Raw genomic sequence first — 13632 nt, forward strand, 5'->3', positions numbered from 1 at the left:
ATAGTAAGGCTTTTTTTTCTGACAAAAAAACGACCATGTATAGTAAGGCTTTTTTTTCCGACAAAAAAAACGACCATGTATAGTAAGGCTTTTTTTTCGACAAAAAAACGACCATGTATAGTAAGGCTTTTTTTTCCCGACAAAAAAACGACCATGTATAGTAAGGCTTTTTTTTCTGACAAAAAAACGACCATGTATAATAAGGGGTTTTTTTTCGACAAAAAAACGACCATGTATAGTAAGGCTTTTTTTTCTGACAAAAAAACGACCATGTATAGTAAGGCTTTTTTTTTCGCCAAAAAAACGACCATGTATAGTAAGGGGTTTTTTTTCGACAAAAAAACGACCATGTATAGTAAGGCTTTTTTTTCTGACAAAAAAACGACCATGTATAGTAAGGCTTTTTTTTCCGACAAAAAAACAACCATGTATAGTAAGGCTTTCTTTTCCAACAAAAAACGACCATGTATATAGTAAGGCTTTTTTTCCGACAAAAAAATGACCATGTATAGTATGTTTTTTTTTTCTGACAAAAAAAAACGACCATGTATAGTAAGGCTTTTTTTTCCGACAAAAAAACGACCATGTATAGTAAGGCTTTTTTTTTCTGACAAAAAAACGACCATGTATAGTAAGGCTTTTTTTCTGACAAAAAAACGACCATGTATAGTAAGGCTTTTTTTTCCGACAAAAATACGACCATGTAAGGCTTTTTTTGCCGACAAAAAAAACGACCATGTATAGTAAGGCTTTTTTTCTGACAAAAAAACGACCATGTATAATAAGGGTTTTTATTTCGACAAAAAAACGACCATGTATAGAAAGGTTTTTTTTTCCGACAAAAAAAACGACCATGTATAGTAAGGCTTTTTTTCCCGACAAAAAAACGACCATGTATAGTAAGGCTTTTTTTTCCCGACAAAAAAACGACCATGTATAGTAAGGCTTTTTTTTCCGACAAAAAAACGACCATGTATAGTAAGGCTTTTTTTTCCGACAAAAAACGACCATGTATAGAAAGGTTTTTTTTTCCGACAAAAAAACAACCATGTATATATAGTAAGGCTTTTTTTTTCTGACAAAAAAACGACCATGTATAGTAAGGCTTTTTTTTCCGACAAAAAAACAACCATGTATATATAGTAAGGCTTTTTTTTTCTGACAAAAAAACGACCATGTATAGTAAGGCTTTTTTTTCCGACAAAAAAACGACCATGTATAGTAAGGCTTTTTTTCCGACAAAAACACGACCATGTATAGTAAGGCTTTTTTTTCCGACAAAAAAAACGACCATGTATAGTAAGGCTTTTTTTCTGACAAAAAAACGACCATGTATAGTAAGGCTTTTTTTTTCTGACAAAAAAACGACCATGTATAGTAAGGCTTTTTTTTCTTACAAAAAAACGACCATGTATAGTAAGGCTTTTTTTTCCGACAAAAAAACGACCATGTATAGTAAGGCTTTTTTTTCTGACAAAAAACGACCATGTATAGTAAGGCTTTTTTTTTCTGACAAAAAAATGACCATGTATAGTAAGGCTTTTTTTTTTCCGACAAAAAAACGACCATGTATAGTAAGGCTTTTTTTTCCGACAAAAAAAACGACCATGTATAGTAAGGCTTTTTTTCTGACAAAAAAAACGACCATGTATAGTAAGGCTTTTTTTTCTGACAAAAAAACGACCATGTATATATAGTAAGGCTTTTTTTTTCTGACAAAAAAACGACAATGTATAGTAAGGCTTTTTTTTCTGACAAAAAAACGACCATGTATAGTAAGGCTTTTTTTTCCGACAAAAAAAACGACCATGTATAGTAAGGCTTTTTTTTCTGACAAAAAAACGACCATGTATAGTAAGGCTTTTTTTTCTGACAAAAAAACGGCCATGTATATATAGTAAGGCTTTTTTTTTCTGACAAAAAAACGACCATGTATAGTAAGGCTTTTTTTTCCGACAAAAAAACGACCATGTATAGTAAGGCTTTTTTTTCCGACAAAAACACGACCATGTATAGTAAGGCTTTTTTTTCCGACAAAAAAAACGACCATGTATAGTAAGGCTTTTTTTCTGACAAAAAAACGACCATGTATAGTAAGGCTTTTTTTTTCTGACAAAAAAATGACCATGTATAGTAAGGCTTTTTTTTCCGACAAAAAAACGACCATGTATAGTAAGGCTTTTTTTTTCCGACAAAAAAACGACCATGTATAGTAAGGCTTTTTTTTCCGACAAAAAAAACGACCATGTATAGTAAGGCTTTTTTTCTGACAAAAAAACGACCATGTATAGTAAGGCTTTTTTTTCTGACAAAAAAACGGCCATGTATATATAGTAAGGCTTTTTTTTCTGACAAAAAAACGACCATGTATAGTAAGGCTTTTTTTTCCGACAAAAAAACGACCATGTATAGTAAGGCTTTTTTTTCCGACAAAAACACGACCATGTATAGTAAGGCTTTTTTTTCCGACAAAAAAAACGACCATGTATAGTAAGGCTTTTTTTCTGACAAAAAAACGACCATGTATAGTAAGGCTTTTTTTTCCGACAAAAAAACGACCATGTAGAGTAAGGCTTTTTTTTCCGACAAAAAAAACGACCATGTATAGTAAGGCTTTTTTTCTGACAAAAAAACGACCATGTATAGTAAGGCTTTTTTTTTCTGACAAAAAAACGACCATGTATAGTAAGGCTTTTTTTTCTTACAAAAAAACGACCATGTATAGTAAGGCTTTTTTTTCCGACAAAAAAACGACCATGTATAGTAAGGCTTTTTTTTCTGACAAAAAACGACCATGTATAGTAAGGCTTTTTTTTTCTGACAAAAAAATGACCATGTATAGTAAGGCTTTTTTTTTTCCGACAAAAAAACGACCATGTATAGTAAGGCTTTTTTTTCCGACAAAAAAAACGACCATGTATAGTAAGGCTTTTTTTCTGACAAAAAAAACGACCATGTATAGTAAGGCTTTTTTTTCTGACAAAAAAACGACCATGTATATATAGTAAGGCTTTTTTTTTCTGACAAAAAAACGACCATGTATAGTAAGGCTTTTTTTTCTGACAAAAAAACGACCATGTATAGTAAGGCTTTTTTTTCCGACAAAAACACGACCATGTATAGTAAGGCTTTTTTTTCCGACAAAAAAACGACCATGTATAATAAGGGTTTTTATTTCGACAAAAAAAACGACCATGTATAGTAAGGCTTTTTTTTCCGACAAAAAAAACGACCATGTATAGTAAGGCTTTTTTTTCCGACAAAAAAAAACGACCATGTATAATAAGGCTTTTTTTCTGACAAAAAAACGACCATGTATAGTAAGGTTTTTTTTTCTGACAAAACACGACCATGCATAGTAAGGCTTTTTTTCTGACAAAAAAACGACCATGTATAATAAGGCTTTTTTTCTGACAAAAAAACGACCATGTATAGTAAGGCTTTTTTTTCTGACAAAAAACGACCATGTATAGTAAGGCTTTTTTTTTTCTGACAAAAAAATGACCATGTATAGTAAGGCTTTTTTTTCCGACAAAAAAACGACCATGTATAGTAAGGCTTTTTTTTCCGACAAAAAAACGACCATGTATATATAGTAAGGCTTTTTTTTTCTGACAAAAAAACGACCATGTATAGTAAGGCTTTTTTTTCCAACAAAAAAACGACCATGTATAGTAAGGCTTTTTTTTCCGACAAAAACACGACCATGTATAGTAAGGCTTTTTTTTCTGACAAAAAAACAACCATGTATAGTAAGGCTTTTTTTTCCGACAAAAAAACGACCATGTATAGTAAGGCTTTTTTTTCCGACAAAAAACGACCATGTATAGAAAGGTTTTTTTTTCCGACAAAAAAAACGACCATGTATAGTAAGGCTTTTTTTCCCGACAAAAAAACGACCATGTATAGTAAGGCTTTTTTTTCCCGACAAAAAAACGACCATGTATAGTAAGGCTTTTTTTTCCGACAAAAAAACGACCATGTATAGTAAGGCTTTTTTTTCCGACAAAAAACGACCATGTATAGAAAGGTTTTTTTTTCCGACAAAAAAACGACCATGTATAGTAAGGCTTTTTTTTCCGACAAAAAAACAACCATGTATATATAGTAAGGCTTTTTTTTTCTGACAAAAAAACGACCATGTATAGTAAGGCTTTTTTTTCCGACAAAAAAACGACCATGTATAGTAAGGCTTTTTTTTCCGACAAAAACACGACCATGTATAGTAAGGCTTTTTTTTCCGACAAAAAAAACGACCATGTATAGTAAGGCTTTTTTTCTGACAAAAAAACGACCATGTATAGTAAGGCTTTTTTTTTCTGACAAAAAAACGACCATGTATAGTAAGGCTTTTTTTTCTTACAAAAAAACGACCATGTATAGTAAGGCTTTTTTTTCTGACAAAAAAACGACCATGTATAGTAAGGCTTTTTTTTCTGACAAAAAAACGACCATGTATAGTAAGGCTTTTTTTTGGGACAAAAAAACGACCATGTATAGTAAGGCTTTTTTTTCCGACAAAAAAACGACCATGTATAGTAAGGCTGTTTTTTCCGACAAAAAAACGACCATGTATAGTAAGGCTTTTTTTCCGACAAAAAAACGACCATGTATAGTAAGGCTTTTTTTTCCGACAAAAAAACAACCATGTATAGTAAGGCTTTTTTTTCTGACAAAAAAACGACCATGTATAGTAAGGCTTTTTTTTCCGACAAAAAAAACGACCATGTATAGTAAGGCTTTTTTTTCGACAAAAAAACGACCATGTATAGTAAGGCTTTTTTTTCCCGACAAAAAAACGACCATGTATAGTAAGGCTTTTTTTTCTGACAAAAAAACGACCATGTATAATAAGGGGTTTTTTTTCGACAAAAAAACGACCATGTATAGTAAGGCTTTTTTTTCTGACAAAAAAACGACCATGTATAGTAAGGCTTTTTTTTTCGCCAAAAAAACGACCATGTATAGTAAGGGGTTTTTTTTCGACAAAAAAACGACCATGTATAGTAAGGCTTTTTTTTCTGACAAAAAAACGACCATGTATAGTAAGGCTTTTTTTTCCGACAAAAAAACAACCATGTATAGTAAGGCTTTCTTTTCCAACAAAAAACGACCATGTATATAGTAAGGCTTTTTTTCCGACAAAAAAATGACCATGTATAGTATGTTTTTTTTTTCTGACAAAAAAAAACGACCATGTATAGTAAGGCTTTTTTTTCCGACAAAAAAACGACCATGTATAGTAAGGCTTTTTTTTTCTGACAAAAAAACGACCATGTATAGTAAGGCTTTTTTTCTGACAAAAAAACGACCATGTATAGTAAGGCTTTTTTTTCCGACAAAAAAACCCGACCATGTATAGTAAGGCTTTTTTTCTGACAAAAAAACGACCATGTATAGTAAGGTTTTTTTTTCTGACAAAACACGACCATGCATAGTAAGGCTTTTTTTTCCGACAAAAAAACAACCATGTATAGTAAGGCTTTTTTTCTGACAAAAAAACGACCATGTATAATAAGGCTTTTTTTTCTGACAAAAAAACGACCATGTATAGTAAGGGTTTTTTTTCTGACAAAAAACGACCATGTATAGTAAGGCTTTTTTTTTTCTGACAAAAAAATGACCATGTATAGTCAGGCTTTTTTTTCCGACAAAAAAACGACCATGTATAGTAAGGCTTTTTTTTCCGACAAAAAAACGACCATGTATATATAGTAAGGCTTTTTTTTTCTGACAAAAAAACGACCATGTATAGTAAGGCTTTTTTTTCCGACAAAAAAACGACCATGTATAGTAAGGCTTTTTTTTCCGACAAAAACACGACCATGTATAGTAAGGCTTTTTTTTCCGACAAAAAAACGACCATGTATAATAAGGGTTTTTATTTCGACAAAAAAAACGACCATGTATAGTAAGGCTTTTTTTTCCGACAAAAAAAACGACCATGTATAGTAAGGCTTTTTTTTCCGACAAAAAAAAACGACCATGTATAGTAAGGCTTTTTTTCTGACAAAAAAACGACCATGTATAGTAAGGTTTTTTTTTCTGACAAAACACGACCATGCATAGTAAGGCTTTTTTTTCCGACAAAAAAAACAACCATGTATAGTAAGGCTTTTTTTCTGACAAAAAAACGACCATGTATAATAAGGCTTTTTTTCTGACAAAAAAACGACCATGTATAGTAAGGCTTTTTTTTCTGACAAAAAACGACCATGTATAGTAAGGCTTTTTTTTTTCTGACAAAAAAATGACCATGTATAGTAAGGCTTTTTTTTCCGACAAAAAAACGACCATGTATAGTAAGGCTTTTTTTTCCGACAAAAAAACGACCATGTATATATAGTAAGGCTTTTTTTTTCTGACAAAAAAACGACCATGTATAGTAAGGCTTTTTTTTCCGACAAAAAAACGACCATGTATAGTAAGGCTTTTTTTTCCGACAAAAACACGACCATGTATAGTAAGGCTTTTTTTTCCGACAAAAAAACGACCATGTATAATAAGGGTTTTTATTTCGACAAAAAAACGACCATGTATAGTAAGGCTTTTTTTTCTGACAAAAAAACGACCATGTATAGTAAGGCTTTTTTTTCTGACAAAAAAATGACCATGTATAGTAAGGCTTTTTTTTCCGACAAAAATACGACCATGTATAGTAAGGCTTTTTTTTCCGACAAAAAAAAAGACCATGTATAGTAAGGCTTTTTTTCTGACAAAAAAACGACCATGTATAGTAAGGCTTTTTTTTCTGACAAAAAAACAACCATGTATAGTAAGGCTTTTTTTTCCGACAAAAAAACGACCATGTATAGTAAGGCTTTTTTTTCCGACAAAAAACGACCATGTATAGAAAGGTTTTTTTTTCCGACAAAAAAAACGACCATGTATAGTAAGGCTTTTTTTCCCGACAAAAAAACGACCATGTATAGTAAGGCTTTTTTTTCCCGACAAAAAAACGACCATGTATAGTAAGGCTTTTTTTTCCGACAAAAAAACGACCATGTATAGTAAGGCTTTTTTTTCCGACAAAAAACGACCATGTATAGAAAGGTTTTTTTTTCCGACAAAAAAACGACCATGTATAGTAAGGCTTTTTTTTCCGACAAAAAAACAACCATGTATATATAGTAAGGCTTTTTTTTTCTGACAAAAAAACGACCATGTATAGTAAGGCTTTTTTTTCCGACAAAAAAACGACCATGTATAGTAAGGCTTTTTTTTCCGACAAAAACACGACCATGTATAGTAAGGCTTTTTTTTCTGACAAAAAAAACGACCATGTATAGTAAGGCTTTTTTTCTGACAAAAAAACGACCATGTATAGTAAGGCTTTTTTTTTCTGACAAAAAAACGACCATGTATAGTAAGGCTTTTTTTTCTTACAAAAAAACGACCATGTATAGTAAGGCTTTTTTTTCCGACAAAAAAACGACCATGTATAGTAAGGCTTTTTTTTCTGACAAAAAACGACCATGTATAGTAAGGCTTTTTTTTTCTGACAAAAAAATGACCATGTATAGTAAGGCTTTTTTTTTTCCGACAAAAAAACGACCATGTATAGTAAGGCTTTTTTTTCCGACAAAAAAAACGACCATGTATAGTAAGGCTTTTTTTCTGACAAAAAAAACGACCATGTATAGTAAGGCTTTTTTTTCTGACAAAAAAACGACCATGTATATATAGTAAGGCTTTTTTTTTCTGACAAAAAAACGACCATGTATAGTAAGGCTTTTTTTTTCTGACAAAAAAACGACCATGTATAGTAAGGCTTTTTTTTCCGACAAAAAAAACGACCATGTATAGTAAGGCTTTTTTTTCTGACAAAAAAACGACCATGTATAGTAAGGCTTTTTTTTCTGACAAAAAAACGGCCATGTATATATAGTAAGGCTTTTTTTTTCTGACAAAAAAACGACCATGTATAGTAAGGCTTTTTTTTCCGACAAAAAAACGACCATGTATAGTAAGGCTTTTTTTTCCGACAAAAACACGACCATGTATAGTAAGGCTTTTTTTTCCGACAAAAAAAACGACCATGTATAGTAAGGCTTTTTTTCTGACAAAAAAACGACCATGTATAGTAAGGCTTTTTTTTTCTGACAAAAAAATGACCATGTATAGTAAGGCTTTTTTTTCCGACAAAAAAACGACCATGTATAGTAAGGCTTTTTTTTTCCGACAAAAAAACGACCATGTATAGTAAGGCTTTTTTTTCCGACAAAAAAAACGACCATGTATAGTAAGGCTTTTTTTCTGACAAAAAAACGACCATGTATAGTAAGGCTTTTTTTTCTGACAAAAAAACGGCCATGTATATATAGTAAGGCTTTTTTTTCTGACAAAAAAACGACCATGTATAGTAAGGCTTTTTTTTCCGACAAAAAAACGACCATGTATAGTAAGGCTTTTTTTTCCGACAAAAACACGACCATGTATAGTAAGGCTTTTTTTTCCGACAAAAAAAACGACCATGTATAGTAAGGCTTTTTTTCTGACAAAAAAACGACCATGTATATAGTAAGGCTTTTTTTTCCGACAAAAAAACGACCATGTAGAGTAAGGCTTTTTTTTCCGACAAAAAAAACGACCATGTATAGTAAGGCTTTTTTTCTGACAAAAAAACGACCATGTATAGTAAGGCTTTTTTTTTCTGACAAAAAAACGACCATGTATAGTAAGGCTTTTTTTTCTTACAAAAAAACGACCATGTATAGTAAGGCTTTTTTTTCCGACAAAAAAACGACCATGTATAGTAAGGCTTTTTTTTCTGACAAAAAACGACCATGTATAGTAAGGCTTTTTTTTTCCTGACAAAAAAATGACCATGTATAGTAAGGCTTTTTTTTTTCCGACAAAAAAACGACCATGTATAGTAAGGCTTTTTTTTCCGACAAAAAAAACGACCATGTATAGTAAGGCTTTTTTTCTGACAAAAAAAACGACCATGTATAGTAAGGCTTTTTTTTCTGACAAAAAAACGACCATGTATATATAGTAAGGCTTTTTTTTTCTGACAAAAAAACGACCATGTATAGTAAGGCTTTTTTTTCTGACAAAAAAACGACCATGTATAGTAAGGCTTTTTTTTCCGACAAAAAAAACGACCATGTATAGTAAGGCTTTTTTTTCTGACAAAAAAACGACCATGTATAGTAAGGCTTTTTTTTCTGACAAAAAAACGGCCATGTATATATAGTAAGGCTTTTTTTTTCTGACAAAAAAACGACCATGTATAGTAAGGCTTTTTTTTCCGACAAAAAAACGACCATGTATAGTAAGGCTTTTTTTTCCGACAAAAACACGACCATGTATAGTAAGGCTTTTTTTTCCGACAAAAAAAACGACCATGTATAGTAAGGCTTTTTTTCTGACAAAAAAACGACCATGTATAGTAAGGCTTTTTTTTTCTGACAAAAAAATGACCATGTATAGTAAGGCTTTTTTTTCCGACAAAAAAGCGACCATGTATAGTAAGGCTTTTTTTTTCCGACAAAAAAACGACCATGTATAGTAAGGCTTTTTTTCCGACAAAAAAAACGACCATGTATAGTAAGGGTTTTTTTCTGACAAAAAAACGACCATGTATAGTAAGGCTTTTTTTTCTGACAAAAAAACGGCCATGTATATATAGTAAGGCTTTTTTTTCTGACAAAAAAACGACCATGTATAGTAAGGCTTTTTTTTCCGACAAAAAAACGACCATGTATAGTAAGGCTTTTTTTTCCGACAAAAACACGACCATGTATAGTAAGGCTTTTTTTTCCGACAAAAAAAACGACCATGTATAGTAAGGCTTTTTTTCTGACAAAAAAACGACCATGTATAGTAAGGCTTTTTTTTTCTGACAAAAAAACGACCATGTATAGTAAGGCTTTTTTTTCTGACAAAAAAACGACCATGTATAGTAAGGCTTTTTTTTCCGACAAAAAAACGACCATGTATAGTAAGGCTTTTTTTTCTGACAAAAAAACGACCATGTATAGTAAGGCTTTTTTTTTGGACAAAAAAACGACCATGTATAGTAAGGCTTTTTTTTCCGACAAAAAAACGACCATGTATAGTAAGGCTGTTTTTTCCGACAAAAAAACGACCATGTATAGTAAGGCTTTTTTTTCCGACAAAAAAACGACCATGTATAGTAAGGCTTTTTTTTCCGACAAAAAAACGACCATGTATAGTAAGTCTTTTTTTTTCTGACAAAAAAACGACCATGTATAGTAAGACTTTTTTTTCCGACAAAAAAAACGACCATGTATAATAAGGGGTTTTTTTTCGACAAAAAAACGACCATGTATAGTAAGGCTTTTTTTTCTGACAAAAAAACGACCATGTATAGTAAGGCTTTTTTTTCCGACAAAAAAACAACCATGTATAGTAAGGCTTTCTTTTCCAACAAAAAACGACCATGTATAGTAAGGCTTTTTTTCCGACAAAAAAATGACCATGTATAGTATGTTTTTTTTTTCTGACAAAAAAAAACGACCATGTATAGTAAGGCTTTTTTTTCCGACAAAAAAACGACCATGTATAGTAAGGCTTTTTTTTTTCTGACAAAAAAACGACCATGTATAGTAAGGCTTTTTTTCTGACAAAAAAACGACCATGTATAGTAAGGCTTTTTTTTTTCGACAAAAAAACGACCATGTATAGTAAGGCTTTTTTTTCTGACAAAAAAACGACCATGTATAGTAAGGCTTTTTTTTCTGACAAAAAAATGACCATGTATAGTAAGGCTTTTTTTTCCGACAAAAATACGACCATGTATAGTAAGGCTTTTTTTTCCGACAAAAAAAACGACCATGTATAGTAAGGCTTTTTTTCTGACAAAAAAACGACCATGTATAGTAAGGCTTTTTTTTCTGACAAAAAAACAACCATGTATAGTAAGGCTTTTTTTTCCGACAAAAAAACGACCATGTATAGTAAGGCTTTTTTTTCCGACAAAAAACGACCATGTATAGAAAGGTTTTTTTTTCCGACAAAAAAACGACCACGTATAGTAAGGCTTTTTTCCCGACAAAAAAACGACCATGTATAGTAAGGCTTTTTTTTTCCCGACAAAAAAACGACCATGTATAGTAAGGCTTTTTTTTCTGACAAAAAAACGACCATGTATAGTAAGGCTTTTTTATCCGACAAAAAAACGACCATGTATAGTAAGGCTTTATTTTTTTTGACAAAAAAACGACCATGTATATAGTAAGGCTTTTTTTTCTGACAAAAAAACGACCATGTATAGTAAAGCTTTTTTTTCTGACAAAAAAACGACCATGTATAGTAAGGCTTTTTTTTTCCGACAAAAAAAACGACCATGTATAGTAAGGCTTTTTTTTCCGACAAAAAAAACCGACCATGTATAGTAAGGCTTTTTTTCTGACAAAAAAACGACCATGTATAGTAAGGTTTTTTTTTCTGAGAAAACACGACCATGCATAGTAAGACTTTTTTTTCCGACAAAAAAAACGACCATGTATAGTAAGGCTTTTTTTCTGACAAAAAAACGACCATGTATAATAAGGCTTTTTTTTCTGACAAAAAAAACGACCATGTATAGTAAGGCTTTTTTTTTACCGACAAAAAAACGACCATGTATAGTAAGGCTTTTTTTTCCGACAAAAAAACGACCATGTATAGTAAGGCTTTTTTTTCCGACAAAAAAACAACCATGTATAGTAAGGCTTTTTTTTCTGACAAAAAAACGACCATGTATAGTAAGGCTTTTTTTTCCGACAAAAAAACGACCATGTATAGTAAGGCTTTTTTTTCCCGACAAAAAAACGACCATGTATAGTAAGGCTTTTTTTTCCCGACAAAAAAACGACCATGTATAGTAAGGCTTTTTTTTCTGACAAAAAAACGACCATGTATAATAAGGGTTTTTATTTCGACAAAAAAACGACCATGTATAGTAAGGCTTTTTTTTCTGACAAAAAAACGACCATGTATAGTAAGGCTTTTTTTTCCGACAAAAAAACGACCATGTATAGTAAGGCTTTTTTTTCCGACAAAAAAACGATCATGTATAGTAAGGCTTTTTTTTCCGACAAAAAACGACCATGTATAGAAAGGTTTTTTTTTCCGACAAAAAAACGACCATGTATAGTAAGGCTTTTTTTCCCGACAAAAAAACGACCATGTATAGTAAGGCTTTTTTTTTCCCGACAAAAAAACGACCATGTATAGTAAGGCTTTTTTTTCTGACAAAAAAACGACCATGTATAGTAAGGCTTTTTTATCCGACAAAAAAACGACCATGTATAGTAAGGCTTTTTTTTTTCGACAAAAAAACGACCATGTATAGTAAGGCTTTTTTTTCTGACAAAAAAACGACCATGTATAGTAAAGCTTTTTTTTCTGACAAAAAAACGACCATGTATAGTAAGGCTTTTTTTTCCGACAAAAAAACGACCATGTATAGTAAGGCTTTTTTTTTCCGACAAAAAAAAACGACCATGTATAGTAAGGCTTTTTTTTTCGACAAAAAAACGACCATGGAAAGTAAGGCTTTTTTTTCTGACAAATAAACGACCATGTATAGTAAGGCTTTTTTTTCTGACAAAAAAATGACCATGTATAGTAAGGTTTTTTTTCTGACAAAAAAATGACCATGTATAGTAAGGCTTTTTTTCTGACAAAAAAACGACCATGTATAGTAAGGCTTTTTTTTCTGACAAAAAAAACGACCATGTATAGTAAGGCTTTTTTTTGCTGACAAAAAAACGACCATGTATAGTAAGGCTTTTTTTTTCTGACAAAAAAACGACCATGTATAGTAAGGCTTTTTTTTCCGACAAAAAAACGACCATGTATAGTAAGGCTTTTTTTTTCTGACAAAAAAACGACCATGTATAGTAAAGCTTTTTTTTCTGACAAAAAAACGACCATGTATAGTAAGGCTTTTTTTTCCGACAAAAAAAACGACCATGTATAGTAAGGCTTTTTTTTCCGACAAAAAAAACCGACCATGTATAGTAAGGCTTTTTTTCTGACAAAAAAACGACCATGTATAGTAAGGTTTTTTTTTCTGACAAAACACGACCATGCATAGTAAGGCTTTTTTTTCCGACAAAAAAAACGACCATGTATAGTAAGGCTTTTTTTCTGACAAAAAAACGACCATGTATAATAAGGCTTTTTTTTCTGACAAAAAAAACGACCATGTATAGTAAGGCTTTTTTTTTCCCGACAAAAAAACGACCATGTATAGTAAGGCTTTTTTTTCCGACAAAAAAACGACCATGTATAGTAAGGCTTTTTTTTCCGACAAAAAAACAACCATGTATAGTAAGGCTTTTTTTTTCGACAAAAAAACGACCATGTATAGTAAGGCTTTTTTTTTCCCGACAAAAAAACGACCATGTATAGTAAGGCTTTTTTTTCTGACAAAAAAACGACCATGTATAATAAGGGTTTTTATTTCGACAAAAAAACGACCATGTATAGTAAGGCTTTTTTTTCTGACAAAAAAACGACCATGTATAGTAAGGCTTTTTTTTTCCGACAAAAAAACGACCATGTATAGTAAGGCTTTTTTTTCCGACAAAAAAACGATCATGTATAGTAAGGCTTTTTTTCCCGACAAAAAACGACCATGTATAGAAAGGTTTTTTTTTCCGACAAAAAAACGAC

This window comes from Festucalex cinctus, chromosome 15 (genome assembly GCF_051991245.1).
Source record: "Festucalex cinctus isolate MCC-2025b chromosome 15, RoL_Fcin_1.0, whole genome shotgun sequence".
In the NCBI taxonomy this organism is placed as follows: Eukaryota; Metazoa; Chordata; class Actinopteri; order Syngnathiformes; family Syngnathidae; genus Festucalex; species Festucalex cinctus.